The 12846-nt window shown below is 42.9% G+C and overlaps 1 non-coding gene and 4 pseudogenes across 1 annotated transcript; all 5 read right to left on the bottom strand.

Annotated features, from left to right (window-relative positions):
• Positions 1–9786: 9786 nt before the first annotated feature.
• On the bottom strand, positions 9787–9905 carry LOC148811559 (5S ribosomal RNA; annotated as a pseudogene).
• A 537-nt stretch (positions 9906–10442) lies between these two features.
• Positions 10443–10561, bottom strand: LOC148811560 (5S ribosomal RNA). The gene has a single exon (XR_016086386.1). It is a non-coding gene; the product is annotated as a 5S ribosomal RNA (ribosomal RNA).
• Positions 10562–11098: 537 nt separating this feature from the next.
• LOC148811561 (5S ribosomal RNA) lies at positions 11099–11217 on the bottom strand (annotated as a pseudogene).
• Positions 11218–11754: 537 nt separating this feature from the next.
• Positions 11755–11873, bottom strand: LOC148811562 (5S ribosomal RNA; annotated as a pseudogene).
• A 537-nt stretch (positions 11874–12410) lies between these two features.
• On the bottom strand, positions 12411–12529 carry LOC148811563 (5S ribosomal RNA; annotated as a pseudogene).
• Positions 12530–12846: the final 317 nt, after the last annotated feature.

Below are 12846 nucleotides of genomic sequence, written 5' to 3' on the forward strand. Positions count from 1 at the left end.
CAGCTTAGAGGGCTAAAGACAACTTGTGTTTAAATTGAGTGTAAGGTAATTTATGCTTCTAAAGTCATGGTCAGCATTTATTATTGTACTGTGCTGTAAACTTGTTCTGTGCCTAGTCACATTATTTTATACCGTTTTTATAGCGTTATCAAATCTGGTGGCGCTGTGTATTAGTTTCTTGACTCCCATGTCACATGGTCTGTGATTGAATCCCATGGAACTATGACTATTTTTTAACAAACATTTCTTTGAAAAAATGAAACGTTTCTCTTGGTCAGAGATTAAATAAAACCTCACTCGCACCAAACAAATTTATATTTCTAAATATCACAACATGATCGAATTTAAGTCTTTTTAATAACAATGAACAGTCACCTATGCGTTACAAAATAAACATTTATATTGATTTGAATTGCGTTTTGATTTAAATCGTAAACTCGTGTTTAAATATATGTGTTTAAAGGCGATATACTGTATAAAAGCGCTGATTCTTATGGAGTGTGTTCCGCCGGGGATTCAAAAATTTATTTTTTTTAATCGTGTATCTAAGGAAAATTGCAGTATAACTTTGTTAATGCACAAACAGTGGCATGTTACATTATAATTTGGGTGTCTCCCCTTGCCAGAAAGCTCTAAATTGCATTTTGAGTGCGGTTTTTGACTTTTTCTAAATTGCAACCCATAAATAAAGCTGATAAAGCTTAGACTAACTGTATTCTAAACTGTATTACAACGTAAATTGCAAAAATGCACTTGGAATCTGTCCAAGCCCTCCTACGAAAATTATTTAAACTGCGACACGGATCACTCATCTCTAAATAAACTTTATTTTATATAGCGTTTTAGGCGAATAGGTAATTAGATTGCTCATAAACCTAATCGCTTTTTCTACATAAACACAGCGTGATTGCTCTCTGAAAATGGTTTTCCTTTATATTTAGGCTCAGATTTCAACTATAGATCGCATTATTATAAACTTTCTTGGAAAAATGTATTTTATGTAAACCATGTTTGCTATTAATTCATTTAGGGCTAAAATACGTTCATTGTCTTCCAATCGAGTCGAGTTGACATTAGAAGCTTGCCACTCCCGGACTGTTACACCAATGCATTAGCATGTTAAAGCGACTTAATTGAGGTGCCCATCTACCAGTTAACACTGTACTTCCTACAATACTTGTGAAACCGGTTTAATTCGTCACAGCCAGCACTCCTGCAGAGAGGGGGTTGTACTCGTAAAGTAGAAGCAGGTGAGATTTCCAGCGAAAGACACCCCCCCTCAAAAACCCAGCAAGCAGTAAGGCTTTATGTTGAAAATTGAAGTGGATTTTGTTTATGATAAAGAGGAGAAACTGGGATGGGAGGAGGGTTTGGTTTTGCATAAGGGGCGGGATTATGATAATTGGAGGAATTTGCGAGAGTATAATGGTTTGATATATTTGATTTTGTATTGTGGTCGTTATCTATGTTTTTGGTTGGTATTATGTTTATATGGTTGTTTTTGTTGGTTGGTTGTTATTATGGTTATTAATAATACGATCTATAGTTGAAATCTGAGCCTAAATAAAAAGAAAAAGCAAGTGATTAGGTTTGTGAGCAATCTAATTACTTATTCGTTTAAAACGCTATATAAAATAAAGTTTATTATTAATTTGCTGGACAGAGCGGTGAACATTATTATGCATAAGACAAAGATAACGATTCTGATCAGTTTAGAAATCTGTGTACGCTGTAAGGTTTGCGATTTAAATCAAAACACGAATCAAAATCAAGACATTTAATATACATATACATACGGTATACAGTACAGTTTGCATACGGTAATATGCTTATGTTCCTAAATCAATCTCTTTTATGAGCATGTGTAAGGCATGGTGAATCGATTCTCAAAAATTACTGTACTTTGCATGATTGGAAAAAAATGCGTGATTGCGAAATGCTGTGGTGTTACTTTTACAAAGACGGTCAATGAAAAAAAGAATGTGGACCAGGGCAATACTTTGAGTTTACAGCTTGTCCAAGGTCATTTATTATTAATACTATTAGTAATATCTTCGTTAAAGACTTTGATGGCTACAGCTCAAACATGAGAGGTTGAGCTTTTTTAGCTCCACCTTGCGGAAATTCTGGATACTATTATTTTGCTAGCGGTATTTACCGGTAACTTGCGGTATTTACCGGTAACTTGCGGTAGACTGCGTACAGCATACCGGAAAAAAATGCGGTATCGCCCGCGCATTTTGAATGGCTGCATCTGTACATTGTGACAAAAACAAATTTCAAGTCCATTATGAGCACACACAGCATATTAAAGATGGGTCTCTGCACTGTAAAGGAATCTTAGTAACTTTAGCTAATAAACCTGAAATGTCATTTCTTTTACTGCTTGTTCTTTAAGGTACTAACTCAGTGACATTATGTAGATTAAAATAAGACTATTCACAAAGAAAAAGCATTTATCACAAATGTATCATGCCAAATAAACTCTAGTAATCAAGAGGAATTAAGAAAAGGAAACAAAACCATCTTTTGAGGATGCCAGATAGAAATGTAAACACACACTCAAACGTGGGGCCAATCTTACCAGAAATCAATTAACACACCAATGATCTTGGACTGATGTCTGAAAACCAGAGCAAACAGTACAATATTAAGGTACTAAAGCTATTAGTAGAACAGATCTAGCTTCTCAACATAATACTTATGTCTGAACTTCATTGAATAGTGACACTTCAATCTTTCATATTCAATATTTTTCACAAAATCAACAGCTGAGAACAGACCGCCATATAACTTTATCCAGTGGTTTTCAGAGCAGAGACATCCGTGTGGGCGAGAGTTCTTTCCCTGAGGTCTACTGTACGTCAGCTAGCCACGTTCTGGCTGGGTCGTGTGTACTCCTGGGAACGTCGCCTGTAATGAATATTGGGGACTTTGTACAAATTAATAACGTGAGCATATTAATATGATTTGTGTTGAAGCCAAACATAGACAATCACTGTTAAAACTTGAATTCAACCTCCAGTGTCTGCTTTTGAAATGCTGATCATCACCCGTCTTCTGGCTTCTAGATGCACGTGTTAATGGATATTTCTTGTCTTCTTTTTTTTCACCCCATATGCTCTTCTCTGTATCATTAAGTACTTCTGGGTCATTTCATGTACCTCGTGGCATCTTGGCTGGTGGTGAATGGCAGGCAGCTGCTCTAAAAATAACATGCCTATTAATATGATGTTGAAGACAAAACCAAAACAATACAACTTTGTTTTGCACTTTACAATTTATCACAAGCTTGTCATATTTACAGTCATCAACTGATTTAGGCTGCTGTTCCTGTGAAAAATGTCCTTTGTTTAAGAAAGATTCAATTTAAAATCTTTAGGTTTTAAATATAAACCACTGCCAATATGGTAATCACTTTTACAACTTTTAAGAAGTTGCAAGATAGCTCTACAACTATGTTGTCCTTAACCTATTCAGAAACTACCACTAATATTGTAAGAAATTGTTCTCTAGACTCTAGATCTTGTGGGCTCTGTTCTCGATGAATTGGAAAGGTGTCGTTCATGAAGTCCAGTACTCTGTCGATCTCTCTCTTACCAAGAGACTACCCATCTAACGCTGCAGGAAACTCCAGTGCCTGGTTTGGGAATGCCGTGCTATTCAGATTCTATCAATAAATTTCAAGAATGGTTCACCTTTTTGTTTACACTATGGCATTTCTTTGCAGTAACAATTGAGTGGGATAGTTATCTGCCTTCTATACTCTTCTGAAAATCATGTATCTTTTTAGCAGTCCCATATCCCTTCCTTATATCCTTGCTGATGAGAATGAGAAATGCTATTTTCAAGACATTAACACAAATATAATTTTTACATTAATTCCAAGGTACAAGAAAATGAATATCTTCTGATTTGCCTCATTATCCGGGAGGCAGGCTCAGTGTTTTTCACGAGCATCAATGCACAGTTTTTGTGCAGGTTCATCTGAAAAGAAAAGACATCTCATGTCTCCCTCTGTCATCTGTGAGCTTCAGCAGTTGTCTTTGTGATGACCTTGCCGTTGTAATCACACACCACCTCTCCCTTCTGGAAACACCTGGAAGTCACAAACTTCTTCCCCTTCACAGGATCGTCAGTGATGCTCAGGCCTTCCCAGATTTGATACTTTATCAACTTTTTAATTTGCATGCCATTTGGTGGCAGTCCTGTGTTGGGCTTCCACTTCTCAAGCACTGTTGATACATTGGCTGACCAGTCCATCTTCTCCGTCTCCTTTCACAGCTGCTGACCTGGGCAGTACAGCGCAGTTTAGTGAAGTAAAGATGAAACGGCTGATAAAACACAAATAAAATGCAATTAAGGTACATTCCAGATTTTCTTAAATACCGTACATGATTGGAGCTATGCAGGTGGAGGTCTTTTGTTCGGTATTAACATGGATTTTAATTGGCTTCTATGATAATTGGCCATGGTGTGAGTGAGTCCTGTGATGGACTGGTGTCACATTATGGGTGATACAGTACTTTGCATCCACTGCTTGCCAGGATGGTTCCAGTTCTACCACAACCCTGAATTGAGTGGATGGGTATATCAATGTAGCCATCAACTTGCATGTTCCTCTTCTTCACTCAAGCCAGCTGTTGTTTGAGGTTTTGTGCTCTTTAATAGGAATTATGACCATTTTTGTGCCCACTTGTTGAAACAACACTTTCTTTGCACCCATTCCTCAACCTGTAATAGCGAGAAAATAAAAATGAATACACCAAACTGTAAAAATCCCATATATGGAATTTCTTACTTTTGTTGTATGAAAGTATTCTTACTGTCATGTTCTTTACCACCCCTGGGTGCTACAGGTGCTTCAGCTGGAGAAAGACCTGCAGGTAATACAGTACAAGAAGCTGCTCAGGCAAGGTGAAGTCTTGCCCAGTCTGTGCAACACATCTCTCTTTGCAACACTTTGCAACACCTTCCAGCAATCCTTCGTACTTGGTTCTGGACTCTGCAACTGTCTATATCTGTGGGAGAAATTAATACTCATCAACTTTTTTTGTATTCAGATTAAAAGTACAACTGAAAGAAGTTTTAAAATGAAAATGACCTATTTTTAGTAATCTCTTGGCAACATTCTTACTGTTCTTCTTCTGAATATCCTTTAGGATACTTTGGAAGTTGATGATGAGGTTAGCCAGGCTGGGATCCTCTACTTTCACACTGATATCATTTAGGATGTAGCCTGGAAAATGGTTTATGTTCTTAATATAATTAGCAATGATTTGGTGAGACAGTCCAGTGGTCTTCATTTGGTTACAATAATTGTTGTTTTGGATAGGCCCTTTACAAAGTTTAAGGAAGATGCAGATGGATCCATAAAAAGAGGAATCTGGAAACATTTTCTACCTGACAAATGTAGAGTCACTATGTTTATGGCTGAGATTTCACATGGGTGAATTTTAAGCTAAGGAGTAAAAACATGTGCTATGGAAATATCACTGCTCAATTTTAAATGCCTTTAAAAATAAATACCTCCTGAGAGCAATCTGCCACTCCAAGATCCTTGGTAAGGTCCTGTTTAAACCCAGCCAGGTGAGGAGCATCCAGGGAGTGCGTTCTGTCCAGTCCAGCCTGGGTCACCGTCTTCCTGAGAGCCTGCTGATGGCTTTTAAGAACTGGGGGGACAGTAGGAATACAAAATACACATTTAAACATTTTTACTTCTAAGACAAACTAGAATACAAGTATAAAACAAAAGATACATTTGGGAAAAAATAGAAAGTTCTCCAGAACTCACATCTTCCCCTTCCTCTTCCACTTCAGTCTCTGGCATCTCTTCCTCCTGGACAGCAGCCTCTTGCTCAGGGCATCTGGACCACTGGTATATCATTTTAACATACCCTTACATAAAGGTAAAGGTTAGAAATGAAACAGAAGAAGCCTTATAAATTATAAATATCTCACCTTGCTGATGTGTCTTCAGGATTCCACATAAAACAGTCCATGGATTCCGCCAGTCTCACATTCTCACCACACATGAGCCCTATGCTCTTGCAATCCCCGACCTGCCCATTCCTCAGGTGATTCAACAAGTCCTTCCTGGCCTGGAGAAGGAACTTGCTGATCTCCTCTGCTGAGGCTCATTTCATACACACCCTCTTTAGGTGAAGAGGAAACTGGTCAAATGTCTTCAGGCAGGTCTTGCACACCAGAGGAATCCTCATGGGTCTCTTTTGAAAATAAATAACTTTTGTGTAAAGGAAAAAGTCAAGACTGTTTCAGTTTCTTAACCGAGCCTTAATTTTCTCTCCAATAGCTTCACCATATTGTTTATTGTATTTTTATCAGAATTATACCTTGCTCTAAATTAATGACTTTATAAAACAACTTAACTCTTACTTGGTCTTGTTCGCAGTCTTTCCAGTAGAAGTCGTTGTAGAATTTAAAAACTGCTGTGATAATTTGATCTGCCCGAGTGTCCTTCCCTAACCCAGTATTGATAGCTTGTGTACTGTAGGGTCCAAAGGTGGTGTTCTGCAATTTCCTCCCATAATGTTTCTTTGATCAGTTGGAAGCAAGTGTGAAAGCTTCCTCCCAGTGGGGAAGCTCAAGATCCTCTAGTTGTATGACAGATTTTGCTCTTCGAGGATCTGCAGTGTGGTGTGAAGCCAATTTTTGGCATTGCTTACCAGCTTCAAATATGTGAGTTTGGGTGGCTTGGCAGGTTTTATGAGTTCCTCGGTCTTCCGTCGTAGGCTGGCGGGTGCTCGGTTCTCCCGTCCAATAAAACTGCTGTGTTTTGTAAATGGTGGACTGTTTGGATCATTTTGTAGATGATCCTGGTTCCTTGTTGGAAGGTATCCTGTCTGTTTGACATGTTTGTTGTGTAGGCAGTGTGGAGGTTGACCGTACGGTTGCGTGCGTTGTCAACTCTGGATTGATCCATACTTACCATTTAAATGCCTAAAGCTTCGTTGACACCGTTAGGTTTCCACTGTTAGGCAGCTTTACCTCTGTAGAATCTGTGGCTCCATAGGAAGACAATCTTGCCTTTCTGTGTGTCGCTATGTTTCTGCCTGGGTCTTCTTCAGGCATTGTTCTGGAACACTGTGTCCATGCTGGCCTGTTTTTATCCTGTTTTGTAAGGGGCAGTGTGTTGTAGTTCCTCCTAGGGGGCTAGTTTGTATCCTATGGTCTGTGTTCCTTCTGTACGTTTCTGTATGAGTAGGTGCAGTTTCAGTTGGTGAATGGGTTTCTGCTTTCCCTGGTGGGGATTATGCATGGACCATTAACATCTCAATAGGCAATCAGGGTCTTTTGTTTTCCTCCCTAGTAGGACTGTGCAAGCTGTGCGAGTTTCCATAGCTGATTGGTTTCAGTTATTCTTCTGTTTGTTGCGTGTTAGTATGGTGAAGAGTTCCAGTCCCTGTAGGATCTGGCTAGTTAGGAGAGGGGAACAAAGCTCCTTCTCCCAGATTTTATCCGAGAGGGGACCATCTGGGACAAGGAGAGCACTCTCCTTCCAACGACTAAAACCCTCCCGGTTTTTCTGATGTTCAGGTCTTGTGTAAAGATAGTATTAAGTCTTTTGATCCACTCCCTTTCCTTTTTCTTTGTTTCTATCTCTGTCCAGTTGGGGTTGCTTTCCAGTCCCGTGGTTCCTGATGTACCTGTGTTGTGTCAGCTGGGTTCGGATGGAGTTACCCGTTCCCCCCACATAGGTCACCCCGCACTTTTTGCACTGGATGCTGTAGATGGCGTTATTGATGTTTTCTGAGAGTGCCCTTTGCAACTGGAAGATTTCTTTAGTTTCTTTGTTTTGGATCATTGTTTTCTGTTATGAAATGTTTGGCTCTTGGTGTATATGATCTGTTTTGTACAGGTTTTAGCTTGCTTTGGACTAATTAATGCTGAAGGCTTTTGTTTTTTTCTGTGTGCAGATATGATTTTGTGCTCCCTTAGTATGTTTGTGTTTTCTAATATCATGGTTTTTGGTTGGTTTTTATGCTGAGTTGAGAATATGATGTGTTGAGGGGTATTTTTCTGTCATCTGGAGTTTTTCTATTTAGAAATGTTTGTGCCACATTTTTGAGGAAACTTTGTGTGTATCTTCTCTGGCATAACGCTGGGAAGAGTGTGTATTTGGCTTCCTCAAAGTCTTGTTGTTGTGTACAGATTTTGTGTAAGTGTAGGAGTTGTGATTTTACCAGTCCTTTTAAAGTATGTTTTGGGTGGAAGCTATCCTTGTGCAGTAAGCCGTGTGAATGTGTCTTTGAAAAATACCTTGATGTCCAGTTTGTCTGTGTTGTTGAAGGAAGAAACCTTGTATGTGGTGGTGTCTAGGAAGTCTATCAGGCTACCATGCTTGGTGTATTTGAGTTTAATGGACCTGTGGTGTGTGTTGAGGCTGTTAATGATTTCTTGTAAGGCTTGATATGTGCTGCCTATATGTTTATTTTTTATATCTTTGCCCTGGGATGGACTGATGTCCTTTCCAGGGTGTAGCCTCCCATGTGTCTATTTCTTGCCACGTTTTAAAGTGGAGTTACAATCTTACTATTTTTACAGTTTTAAATTGACATTTACAAATGTATATTGAAGCAGCTACCCACCTGAACTAAACTATGTCAGCATGTGTAGTCTGCAAAGGAACAAGTAATAGGTTTATTCCATACTGAAAAGAGAAGAGAGAAAACTCAATGTTTCGGCTGTGAAGCCTTCTTCAGGTGTGAGAAAGACAAGGCAGATTACAAAGATTAAATAGCACAGAAGAACAAAAGCTGGGAGAGGGGAGGAGGTAGGAGCAGCAGAGAGGCCACACAGGAAGTGCAAAATGGAGAGAGGTGAAGAAAGGTGTGAAGTCAAAACCTGCAAGAGAATAGAGAAGATTACATTAAAATAAGTCAGTCATTGAGAGATCCTGGCTATTTGAGGTGAAAAGAAAAACTATGGGCTTGGAGAAATCTTTAACCTTCCCAGCCCTAATATGTTCTCTGAAGCATTCTCCTAGTCTCCTTTCGGTTTCCCAAATGTAGATAGCTGGGCATTTTTTGCAAGAGATACAGTAAATGAGATACAGGATGTTGTCAGGGTTATCTGGAATTGTCCTGTGATGCCCTGAATGTCGTTAGATATGTATTTGCCAGTGATGCAGCGAGTGCTATTGCAGGGGAAGGTGCTGAGTGTGAGGGAGCTGTGAACAAGAAGCTTATGTGGTGGTCAGCGATAAGAGATGATTGGGCGGCCGTAAGCAAGTGCAAAGCTCGCTGGCACCCTTCTTATAGAGAGGACAGCTCCGTCACCTCTTTTACGACGCTGCTTTATTTCCCTTGCGTTTTTCTCTTCTTCCCACGTTCTCTCTCTTCACTGCCTTCGTCCCCGCTCTATTTCACTTCAGCCTTTCACTCTTGCTTCCTTCCAATGAGGACGGAGCTGCGGGAGAAAGGGCGCTATAGAGGATCGCTGTGGAGAGCTGCTGCTGTGCTTTGACATCTGAGCTCTGTGGAAAACGATCTCAATACAATTCTGAAAAACGCGACTCCCCGAACGCCAGCCGAACAAGTCTCCACAGCCGAAGCGCTGTGTCTCTTTTTAGCTGGCGATAAACCTTTCCTCGATCCTTTGCGGACTTGTAAAACTGTTCACGATCAGAATAAAAAACGCTCACGCTAATACACAAGCACCCGTGTCTCGCCAAAGCTCACAAATAAACAGACGGACAAGCTGCACTGCACGTGTGAACAGGGGAATGAGCGAGCGAGCGGGGATAGGGCGCCTCCTGCGCTTAAAAGCTTACAGCACCTGGTATTCCCAGGCGGTCTCCCATCCAAGTACTAACCAGGCCCGTCCCTGTTTAGCTTCCGAGATCAGACAAGATCAGGCGTGCTCAAGGGGGTGTGGCCGCAAGCGAGTACAAAGCTCGCTGGCACCCTTCTTATAGAGAGGACAGCTCCGTCACCTCTTTTACGACGCTGCTTTATTTCCCTTGCGTTTTTCTCTTCTTCCCACGTTCTCTCTCTTCACTGCCTTCGTCCCCGCTCTATTTCACTTCAGCCTTTCACTCTTGCTTCCTTCCAATGAGGACGGAGCTGCGGGAGAAAGGGCGCTATAGAGGATCGCTGTGGAGAGCTGCTGCTGTGCTTTGACATCTGAGCTCTGTGGAAAACGATCTCAATACAATTCTGAAAAACGCGACTCCCCGAACGCCAGCCGAACAAGTCTCCACAGCCGAAGCGCTGTGTCTCTTTTCAGCTGGCGATAAACCTTTCCTCGATCCTTTGCGGACTTGTAAAACTGTTCACGATCAGAATAAAAAACGCTCACGCTAATACACAAGCACCCGTGTCTCGCCAAAGCTGACAAATAAACAGACGGACAAGCCGCACTGCACGTGTGAACAGGGGAATGAGCGAGCGAGCGGGGATAGGGCGCCTCCTGCGCTTAAAAGCTTACAGCACCTGGTATTCCCAGGGGGTCTCCCATCCAAGTACTAACCAGGCCCGTCCCTGTTTAGCTTCCGAGATCAGACGAGATCAGGCGTGCTCAAGGGGGTGTGGCCGTAAGCGAGTGCAAGGCTCGCTGGCACCCTTCTTATAGAGAGGACAGCTCCGTCACCTCTTTTACGACGCTGCTTTATTTCCCTTGCGTTTTTCTCTTCTTCCCACGTTCTCTCTCTTCACTGCCTTCGTCCCCGCTCTATTTCACTTCAGCCTTTCACTCTTGCTTCCTTCCAATGAGGACGGAGCTGCGGGAGAAAGGGCGCTATAGAGGATCGCTGTGGAGAGCTGCTGCTGTGCTTTGACATCTGAGCTCTGTGGAAAACGATCTCAATACAATTCTGAAAAACGCGACTCCCCGAACGCCAGCCGAACAAGTCTCCAAAGCCGAAGCGCTGTGTCTCTTTTCAGCTGGCGATAAACCTTTCCTCGATCCTTTGCGGACTTGTAAAACTGTTCACTATCAGAATAAAAAACGCTCACGCTAATACACAAGCACCCGTGTCTCGCCAAAGCTGACAAATAAACAGACGGACAAGCCGCACTGCACGTGTGAACAGGGGAATGAGCGAGCGAGCGGGGATAGGGCGCCTCCTGCGCTTAAAAGCTTACAGCACCTGGTATTCCCAGGCGGTCTCTCATCCAAGTACTAACCAGGCCCGTCCCTGTTTAGCTTCCGAGATCAGACGAGATCAGGCGTGCTCAAGGGGGTGTGGCCGTAAGCGAGTGCAAGGCTCGCTGGCACCCTTCTTATAGAGAGGACAGCTCCGTCACCTCTTTAACGACGCTGCTTTATTTCCCTTGCGTTTTTCTCTTCTTCCCACGTTCTCTCTCTTCACTGCCTTCGTCCCCGCTCTATTTCACTTCAGCCTTTCACTCTTGCTTCCTTCCAATGAGGACGGAGCTCCGGGAGAAAGGGCGCTATAGAGGATCGCTGTGGAGAGCTGCTGCTGTGCTTTGACATCTGAGCTCTGTGGAAAACGATCTCAATACAATTCTGAAAAACGCGACTCCCCGAATGCCAGCCGAACAAGTCTCCACAGCCGAAGCGCTGTGTCTCTTTTCAGCTGGCGATAAACCTTTCCTCGATCCTTTGCGGACTTGTAAAACTGTTCACGATCAGAATAAAAAACGCTCACGCTAATACACAAGCACCCGTGTCTCCCCAAAGCTGACAAATAAACAGACGGACAAGCCGCACTGCACGTGTGAACAGGGGAATGAGCGAGCGAGCGGGGATAGGGCGCCTCCTGCGCTTAAGAGCTTACAGCACCTGGTATTCCCAGGCGGTCTCCCATCCAAGTACTAACTAGGACCATCCCTGTTTAGCTTCCAAGATCAGACGAGATCAGGCGTGCTCATGGGGGTGTGGGCGTAAGCGAGTGCAAGGCTCGCTGGCACCCTTCTTATAGAGAGGACAGCTCCGTCACCTCTTTTACGACGCTGCTTTATTTCCCTTGCGTTTTTCTCTTCTTCCCACGTTCTCTCTCTTCACTGCCTTCGTCCCCGCTCTATTTCACTTCAGCCTTTCACTCTTGCTTCCTTCCAATGAGGACGGAGCTGCGGGAGAAAGGGCGCTATAGAGGATCGCTGTGGAGAGCTGCTGCTGTGCTTTGACATCTGAGCTCTGTGGAAAACGATCTCAATACAATTCTGAAAAACGCGACTCCCCGAACGCCAGCCGAACAAGTCTCCACAGCCGAAGCGCTGTGTCTCTTTTCAGCTGGCGATAAACCTTTCCTCGATCCTTTGCGGACTTGTAAAACTGTTCACGATCAGAATAAAAAACGCTCACGCTAATACACAAGCACCCGTGTCTCGCCAAAGCTGACAAATAAACAGACGGACAAGCCGCACTGCACGTGTGAACAGGGGAATGAGCGAGCGAGCGGGGATAGGGCGCCTCCTGCGCTTAAAAGCTTACAGCACCTGGTATTCCCAGGCGGTCTCTCATCCAAGTACTAACCAGGCCCGTCCCTGTTTAGCTTCCGAGATCAGACGAGATCAGGCGTGCTCAAGGGGGTGTGGCCGTAAGCGAGTGCAAGGCTCGCTGGCACCCTTCTTATAGAGAGGACAGCTCCGTCACCTCTTTTACGACGCTGCTTTATTTCCCTTGCGTTTTTCTCTTCTTCCCACGTTCTCTCTCTTCACTGCCTTCGTCCCCGCTCTATTTCACTTCAGCCTTTCACTCTTGCTTCCTTCCAATGAGGACGGAGCTGCGGGAGAAAGGGCGCTATAGAGGATCGCTGTGGAGAGCTGCTGCTGTGCTTTGACATCTGAGCTCTGTGGAAAACGATCTCAATACAATTCTGAAAAACGCGACTCCCCGAACGCCAGCCGAACAAGTCTCCAC

Source organism: Atractosteus spatula, assembly GCF_055471065.1.
Source record: "Atractosteus spatula isolate fAtrSpa1 chromosome 10 unlocalized genomic scaffold, fAtrSpa1.hap1 SUPER_10_unloc_8, whole genome shotgun sequence".
Classification (NCBI taxonomy): Eukaryota; Metazoa; Chordata; class Actinopteri; order Semionotiformes; family Lepisosteidae; genus Atractosteus; species Atractosteus spatula.